We start from the raw sequence: 10,000 nt of genomic DNA, 5'->3' as shown, positions 1-10,000 counted from the left end.
GGTGATACTACTCGTATCAACTGATTTGGGCTCTGGAGAGGTGATACTACTCGTATCAACTGATGAGGGAACATCTAGATCTGGAAAGAATGATAGGGTACATAAATATATAAGGTGGATGTAATTGTAGCATATGTACACTTTTAATAAAATTTCTATTAGCAATTTATAAAACATTTTATACAAATTTGTTAAGGATTCCTTACCTGATGAATAGGGCGAGGCATCAAAACCATGGAAAGGCTCAGGGTCATCTGGGTCGCTGTCACTATCAAAGGGGTCTGAAATGAAAAAAAAAAAAATAATAAGGTTATGCAACATCAAACACATTGTACCACTATGTAAGTTAGTGTACGTATGTATGTAGGGTGTAAACAATTTCCAACATGAAAATGAGAAAAATGAAATTGCTTACCTGATTGTACACGTACAGGTGGACGGGCTGCTACAGAGGGCCAGGTACAGGGGGATCTGGAAACTGTCACAGGTAGTACAAGGGAGATCTGGAACTGTCACAGGTAGTACAGGGAGATCTGGAACTGTCACAGGTAGTACAGGGGAGGGGGGGGATCTGGAACTGTCACCACTTCTGCAATAAAATTACAAATGATGAAAATTAATGAAGTTACAATTTACTCTTACATTTAGTTGTTACATTAAAAAATTAACACATTTTAATATGTACACTATGTAAACACATAAATTAGTAAAACAGTTCAGAATTCCTTACCAGGACTAGGAGTGGGAGGTGGTGGTACTGGAGACTTGTGAAAGAAAGTGTCAAGCCTGGACTGCACACTTCTCTTCGTCTGCTTTCTCCTTCAGGGTCTCCTTGTAGAAAGTTACTAAGTCTAACATTCCACGTTTTATTTTGTCAAACCTGGCAACGTTAGGGTCTTCTGCCTCAAAAGAAGCCAAGGCTCTCTCCAGATGAGTAAAACCCTCTGACAAGCCTTTCACAGTTAATGACCTGAGTTTTGGCTCTGGTGCCGCCTCCTCTTCCTCAATCATTTGCTGTTCAAGTTCAAGTAAGTCCTCTGCAGACAATTCCTCTTCATGGGATGCCAGCAGCTCTGTTACATCATCAGGTTCAAGATCTAGTTTCAGCCTCTTGCTTAGCCCTACGATCTTCCTCGTCACAGTCTCGACGTCTTCTGCCTGGTCAAAGCCTTCAAAACTGTGCACAAAAACTGTGGACACAGTTTCTTCCAGGCCCCATTTAAAGTGGTCGTCTTCACCTCGTCCCAAGCACTTGCAATATTTTTCACTGCATCAGCAATGTTGTAGCCTTTCCAGAATTGCTTCAGTGTCAACTCCTTGTTAGCTTCTATGGCCCTCAAAGCAAAACGTATGGTCCTTCTAAGGTAGTAAGCCTTGAAATTAGCTATTACTCCCTGGTCCATTGGCTGTATCAGCGATGTGGTATTGGGTGGGAGGTACACCACCTTCACATTAGGGTGCATGTCGCTCAAATTTGAAGGGTGACCAGGGGCATTGTCCAGGACTAAGAGGGCCTTAAAAGGCAGACCCTTCGAAGTCAAATACCGTTCCACTGCTGGCACGAAATGGTCATTGAACCAATCTTCGAAGACCATCAAGGTAACCCAAGCCTTCTTATTTGATTTCCAAATCACAGGGAGTTGACTCTTGAAAATGCCCTTGAATGCCCTGGGATTATCGGTCAAATACACCAGCAAGGGCTTCAGTTTCAAATCGCCACTTGCATTGGCCCCAAACAGCAAAGTCAGTCACTCCTTTCCAGCTTTATGGCCAGGTGCTGACTTCTCCTCCTTGGAAAGGTACATTCGATTTGGCATTCTTTTCCAAAATAATCCAGTCTCATCCACATTAAAGACTTGGTCAGCCGTGTAACCACCATCCTTAATTATCTCAGCCAAACCACCTGGAAAACTTTCTGCTGCTTCGCTATCAGCACTAGCAGCTTCACCTTGCAGCTTCACATTATGCAAATTTGCACGAGCCTTAAAACGGTTAAACCAACCTCTACTTGCGGAAAATTCACCACCAGCACTGCCTTCGCCAAACTTTTTCACTACTGCCTCATGCAGCGCTCTAGCCTTCTCCTGGATCACACTTAAGCTCACCGGAACACGTCGCTGGTTCTGGTCCTCCAGCCAGATCATGAGCAATTTCTCCATTTCAACAATGCTCTGGCTACGTTGCTTGTCGTTTATCACCGTTGACTTCATCGGTGCAGCATCCTTAACGTGCTTCAGAATACGTTCCTTGTCCTTCACAATGGTTACCACCATGGTCCTGCTCAAGCCTAAAGAATGGCCTATTTCGGTGTTAGTTTCTCCCTTCTCCGAACGCTTCACCACGTCATATTTTACCTCCATCGTGATGACCTTCCTCTTCTTGGATGAACTATCATCGGAGGAAGTACTTTGGCGTTTAGGAGCCATTGTAAATTTGCGAAAATGGCAAGGAATTTCAGCAACGTCTTAGCACACAACCGACTGAACTTCAGGCAGACACGCGATTGAAGTGGCGTCTTTTGGTATTGTTACGCTTAGCGTCCTCGACCGTCCGAGGTCGTTGTTTGGTCAATTTACCATACAGTTTAATAGCGTTAATTAATTTATGCGCCTCCGCTCAAAAACTAGTTCTGCGTATGAGGTATCGTTAAAAAGCATAACAAAACGTCGTAACCTTGGAATTTGCATTGTAATCTAACCAGAAACTTAGTTTTTTTAATTATGTACTGGAAACAAGCAATGATTTTTCATTATTGCGCTGTTTGGACTGTTTTAAACTGCGCATCCCAAGCTAGTGTATTCATTCGCCCACAAACTAGTTCCGCATATGCGGCGTCACTAAAAAAATTCAAAAAATATGAAAAAAAAGTGTCGAAAATCATCATAACCTCAAAATTTTTGTTGTAATGTAACCAAAAACATATTTTTATTATATACTGTGCTAAACTATAAAGGATTTTTATCATAGCATGCGTTTTTTAAAAGCGTCGTTAGCTCGGAGCGTCGGAAGCGTCAGCGTCGTAACCTCGGAACAAGCGTCGTAACCCAGGACGGATTTTCCATTGAATATTTAAGAAAAAGCGTCGTAACCTCGGAACCGTCGTAAGCCGGGGACCACCTGTATATATATATATATAATATATATCTATATATGATATATATTATATATATATATTATAATATATATATATATATATATATTATATATATATATATATATATATATATATATATATAGATAATTATATATATTATATATAATATATATATATGTATATATATATATATATATATATATATATATAATATATATATATATATATAATAGTATATATATATATATATATATATATATATATATATATATATCTTTATAATATATATACATATATTATATATATATATATATATATATTATAACATAATATATATACATAACCTATATATATATATGTATATAATATATATATTATATATATATATATATATATATATATATATATATATATATATATATCTATATCTATATATATATATATATATAATATATATATATATATATATATATATATAATATAGCTATATCTATATATATATATATATCTAGTATAATATGATATAGATATATATATATATATATATATATATATATATATATATACTATATATATATATATATATGATATATATATATATAGATATATATATATATATATATATATATATATATATATATATATATATATATATATATATATATTCTATATCTATATTATATATATATTATATATATATATATATATATATATATATAATATATATAGAATATATATATATATAGATATTATATATATATATATATAGATATATATATATATATATATATTATATATATATATATATATATATATAGATATATATATATATATAGATATATATATATATAATATATATATATATATATATATATAGATATATATATATATATATTCTAGAGAAGAATCTCTACAAGTGTAACGCTGCTGAAGTAGCCATTACTTTTAATAAAGTATGCTTGAGAGAGGGTCTGCTTCCTAATAATAATAATAATAATAATAATAATAATAATAATAATAATGATAATAATAATAATAATGAATTCATATATAGATATATATTTAAATAAATGTGTATGTATGTGTATATATATATATATATATATATATATATATATATATATATATATATATATATATATATATATATATATATATATATATATATATATATATATACATATGTTGTCACGAATCTACAACTGACAAATCATTATTGAAGAGAGGAAGACTTTTATTCAAAGCCCCAGTTCCTTTAAATAAACACCACTTCAGAGATTAGAAAAAAAAAGGGGCCACTGTAGGGGGTTGTTTTAATTGCCCCATTCAACCTCTGGCCCTGAGAAATCAGGGATGAAAACCCACACTGAGAAAAAATGGGCTGGAAGTTTTATTTAGGGAAAGTTTGTAAATTTACATCGACGAAGCTTCTGTTGAAGGAATTTTACAATTCTTGCTATTAGTCTTTTTGGGTTTTTTCTGGCTTTTTGGATATATATTAGAGAGAGAGAGAGAGAGAGAGAGAGAGAGAGAGAGAGAGAGAGAGAGTCTACTTGAAATATGATGTAATTCACGCTCTCAGCTTTGCTCTGAAATTATATGAAAAAAATAATTAACCAAAAGCAATTATATTTCAAAAAGGGATCAAGGTCTCTCTCTCTCTCTCTCTCTCTCTCTCTCTCTCTCTCTCTCTCTCTCTCTCTCTCTACTTCATAGAATGCAAAAACCCAACAATTGCAAAAGTTGCATAGCAACTGATGCACCTCTCGTATACGTCTATGAACTAAAAAGAAAAAAAAAATTCCCGTCAGTTTTTCCCAGTAGGGTCTCATCCTCGATTAAGCAAATTGGAACCCATCTCAAAACAGGCTAAGCATCTCTTCACCAAGGATATATATACACTGTAATCCACACTGCAAAGGGATTAACAGCGATTACTTGGTCTAAGGGGCTAAGTAACCTACCGAGGGATTATTAGGCATGTAATCTCTCTCTCTCTCTCTCTCTCTCTCTCTCTCTCTCTCTCTCTCTCTCTCTCTCTCTGGAGATTACTCCTTCAGATGAGGAGGTTAAATGTATAGATCTTCAGTGTATATAGATACAAATATATATTCTGGGAGGCATCTTTGGATCAAACGTATTGGCTAGTGGGAATTTGGTTATATTAATAATAATAATAATAATAATAATAATAATAATAATAATAATAATAATAATAATAATAATAATAATTATAATAATAATTTTTTTAAATTTTTAAGTTTAGAATAATAAATAATAATAATAATAATAATAATAATAATAATAATAATAATAATAATAATAATAATAATAATAAATATTTCATATTATTATTATTATTATTATTATTATTATTATTATTATTATTATTATTATTATTATTATTATTATTATTCCTTTTTTCTACATTCCTTGGGCCCACAGAGATAGAATTCAGGACTCCACATAAAAAAAAATAAAAAAAAAATATAAAAAATAAAGGAAATTGAATAAAAAATAAAAAAGTTCTTTGAGAGTGAAAGGGTTCCTGTCTCCCTCTCCCACCCTCCTCCACCCCCCACCCAATTAATTCATTCCACTGCTACCCTCTATCACGAAAATGTATTGCATTGTCAGATTTGTCAAAAGGGTGAGTGGTGATATAAAGGGAAACTCTAGTTTCTGATTTAAAGAGAGAAAAAAAAATCCTATTAAAAATTGCAGTGTTGCCAGATCTACGATCGAGCAATTTTTTACAGTGTTGCCAGATATGCTACATAATTTATGTGTATATATTTATATATATAATACAGATATATATTAATATATTTATAAATTGTTATATATTTTGGGTGATTTCTTAATTTTGTTTTCGAATCTTAAAAAAATTGTACATATAATAATAATAATGATAATAATAATAATAATAATTATTATTATAGCTCTAGAAGTAGTATAGTTATGTATGAACAATTTTACCCCTTCAAAAAATGGTTGGCAATCCGAACAAGATAAATTTGTAGAAAATAATAAACAAAATAAAAGGACAAAAAAATAGTTTTAAATAAATCATCTTGGGGTGTTCGGTAACCCGGCCACAATTTGGCTTGAACTTGGGAACTTCAACCATTAGTTACAAAGGATGGGAGGTATATGGCATCTCTCTCTCTCTCTCTCTCTCTCTCTCTCTCTCTCTCTCTCTCTCTCTCTCTCTCTCTCTCAAAAAATAAAAATATATATATATTACCCTCTGCTTAAAGCTCTGAGTAACAACTTATGATCTGGGAACAACTGGCAACTCTGAGATTCCTTCAACCACTTTACAGCATTTCCAACTAATCATCTTGCATCTGGCAACTCTCACAAAGTTGCCAGCGTCAACTAGCAACGTGATTGCGATGGGAATACGAGGTAAGGAAATTGTAGCTATAAGCCGAGTTTAAAAGTGATAATGACGAATTAAAACTGAAGGGTATTATTAGGTATTCGCATCATTAAAATAGTCTAGCCTTAAGGCTTATACTGTGAGTAAATATATGAGTATCAATATAGTTATATAGTTTTAAATATTACAAATGTAAATAGCTTATACGGCAATTATTTGGTAGCGATATTACTTGAAAAGATTGGTTATATGTATATATGCATATATATATATATATATATATATATATATATATATATATATATATATATATATATATATTAAAAATAAAAACAATAAAAGTCCAATACTTTACAAAATGTATTTAGATATATACAACTGATAGGGAGGTCGCTATAAAATTATCGAAAGCTATTAAATTATAACGGAAAGAAATTTGGACTGAAGTGATTCATTAGTTATGACACAGACTGATGTTTCAGAGAGAGAGAGAGAGAGAGAGAGAGAGAGAGAGAGAGAGAGAGAGAGAGAGAGAGAGGAGCTTTTTTTTAACGAGTTTTTTGATGGAATGGAGGGTCAGGACTTATGAACTAAGGGTAGGATGAGTAATGGAGGTGGGTACCTTAAGTAATGCCCACAGTGCACCACGTGAGGTGTTCTGATGGGACTAACTCCCCTTACTAGAGGTACAGCGGTGCTCAAATCTCATGCGACATAATTCTTTTTGTATCGTCCAGATTCTCAGACTCAACGTGATGTTGCCAAGTAGTGTTATACTTTTTTTCTAATGTCATACATGTCGAAAAGTTTGTGAATTTACAGCTAGCCCATTTTCCTTATGGTTATATAAATATGATCCCTTTTATGCATTGGTATAATTCGTAATCTGTGTGATTTGAATTGATTTTTTTTCTTTTTTCAAGTTGCTTAGTTCAAAGTGCAGTGTGATAAGGTTAGCGGTGCCATCAATGAAAGCACACTTAAAATGCTCCTCGGACTGGTCAACATAACTAGTACGTCTGCTGCATTATAACAGTAGACCTAATGAGCTAAACAGCCTTAACAACATTTTCAAAGTAGGAATATGAATCAAAGCAAGTTTTCTTTCAATGTTGAAGCTTTCAGCTGTGTTTAAGCAGTTTTTATAGTGCAAAATGCTTTATAGGCCTAAAAGAATAATCTAAGCTTTCTGAGATGTAATCTGTTACTAATGAATTTATTTGTAGGGATTAATTGTTCTTTGAGGAATACAATAGGAATAAGAATTACAACCAGTTTCCTTTGAATGTTGAAGTTTTAGGCTGTGTTCAAGCTGTCTGTATGTTCCGAAATGATTTATAGGCCTAAAAGAATAATCTAAGCCTTCTGAGATGTAATTTGTTACTAATGTTTTTATTTGTAAAGGATGATGATGATTTTGAGTATATGGAGAAGATGGCTATTAATCGAAATATAATTATTAATATCGAGGCGTATGGAACACTTGTTTTTCAACTGGTTTAAAATATTATTTTCTTAAAAGTCCTTCTTCTAGCTTTTGGTGTATAATTTATTCTTTCATAGGGTAACTTGAAGTGCAAGAATGTGTAGATAACCTCATTTGCTTTCTGGCTAGAAATTGTTGATAGAGAAATGTGAATGTTAAGTGTAAAGTAAAGAAATCTAACACCTAGGCCTAGGAACAATTCTTGGTTATTGACAAAAGAATAATTGCATTGGCGAATAATTGGTAGTATGCCATCATTTTTGTATTTAAGAAATATAACAAATAATTATGCATGAAATTCCAAATATTCCTGTAACACATAAAAAGTAAATGTATTCACGATAATTTCATTGTCGCTACTAATTGTAGACCTATGTTACACCAAGTGGTTGTTGTTGCACCAACACTAATGGTGCGTCATACATGCTCCCCTCACACATTGATATTGGTGGGCGCATTCTACTTTGTATATATACATATTTAAATTTTTTTCTGCGTTGATGTGTAAAAACAATCAAATCGGACTATTTCAAATTTTATGCTTGCTTTTGAACTATTATGAATGTTATGACAATTTTTCGTTGTTTTTATTTAACATTAGAACTGAGTTTTGATGACGACTTCGTTTTGGTCAAATGCTTCAGCGATGTGTGAACGAAAGATCTGAACATGTTTCGTAAGAGTTTTTTCTGAAATTTGTTACACGTGACATTTTCTTACAGTTTTGAAATATAGGACAGATTTCACTCTTATGAAACATATTATGGCCTTTATATATGCAATAATCGCGTTTTCGCATTGAAATAATAGATAAATATGGAGCATTTAGGTTGCCAGTTAGTGAATATTTAACGAAATCTTATGGAGTCATGTCGCATGAGATTTCAGCATCACTGTACCTTTTGCAAACACCGTTTTACGTTATACATTTTATAAATATGATCAAGTAACCTGAAGTTGAATCTAGAGATATTAAAGAAATTCGTGTATACAACGAATGTGTAGTGATAAAATCAGCTGATGTTGTACAATACTTATTCATTCACTTAAAAGGAATAGGTTCTTTTTTATCATTTTTTTATACAGAGGCACTGAGCTGTCAGGACAGTAAACTTGGAAACTTGTGTTAATTGGAAAAGTTTGATAGCTAAAAGTTTGGTTTACTGAAAAAAAATTAACTGGGAAAAAAACACCTTTTACTTTACTGAAAAAAAAATTTGGTTAGGATAATAAAATGTTTAAATTTCAACTAGTTATTTTTTTTAGTAAAGTATCATGATGGTACTTAGAAATTAAAATTAATATTCTGTCAAGCATCAACTTTGGTTAAATGTAAACCATACTTTTACACATATATTATTCAGTATGCTATTTTACCACACGCCCACGAGTAAGCTGGAAGCCTGATCACGCCTTGTTTCAATGAGACAAAAAAAAATATATTATTACACGCTATTTTAACACACGTAATTTCTTTAACCGTAATAGTATCATGATCAGATACTAAGTAATATACTTCAGATTTGTATTTAAAAGTCAAAAGGTTATGAAATATATCGACAATGCTTTTGAAACATAATGAAATGAGGGTAAATTATATATATACATACATACACACACACACACACACACACACACACACACACACACACACACACATATATATATATATATATATATATATATATATATATATATATATATATATATATATATATAATATTTTTATTAGTCTATAACGGATACGGCTTAATATCACAAGAAAGCCTTATATGATATATTTACGGTCATAACTCATTATTATTATACTACTTTGACATATAATGGAGAATTGCAGTTACATGGGTGAGGTCACCGTGCAATAATATATGCATGAAAATGAACACTAACGTTAATCTAACCGTCAACTGCATTGATTTCTTGCTTGAGAAATCCGCCTCTGGCACTAAATAATGATAATTTGTAATTATTAACAGCTGAATTGATGGCAGAATCTCGGTTGCGTCTAGTGCAAAAATCTCATCGAATCAAACTC

At 31.9% G+C, this 10,000-nt stretch overlaps 1 long non-coding RNA gene across 1 annotated transcript in view; it reads right to left on the bottom strand.

The window, feature by feature from the left end:
- LOC135204945 (uncharacterized) overlaps window positions 1–285 on the bottom strand; it is a 777-nt gene extending 492 nt beyond the window's left edge. The window contains exons 1-2 of the long non-coding RNA XR_010312384.1: window positions 207–285; window positions 1–80 (exon numbers count right to left, since the gene is read on the bottom strand). The exon at window positions 1–80 is cut by the window's left edge and continues 16 nt beyond it. This is a non-coding gene — a long non-coding RNA (uncharacterized LOC135204945). The remainder of the gene's footprint in view (window positions 81–206) is intronic.
- Window positions 286–10,000: the final 9,715 nt, after the last annotated feature.

This window comes from Macrobrachium nipponense, chromosome 48 (assembly GCF_015104395.2).
Source record: "Macrobrachium nipponense isolate FS-2020 chromosome 48, ASM1510439v2, whole genome shotgun sequence".
Classification (NCBI taxonomy): Eukaryota; Metazoa; Arthropoda; class Malacostraca; order Decapoda; family Palaemonidae; genus Macrobrachium; species Macrobrachium nipponense.
Note: the sequence above shows the minus strand (reverse complement) of the source record. Positions and strands in the feature narration are given on the sequence as shown.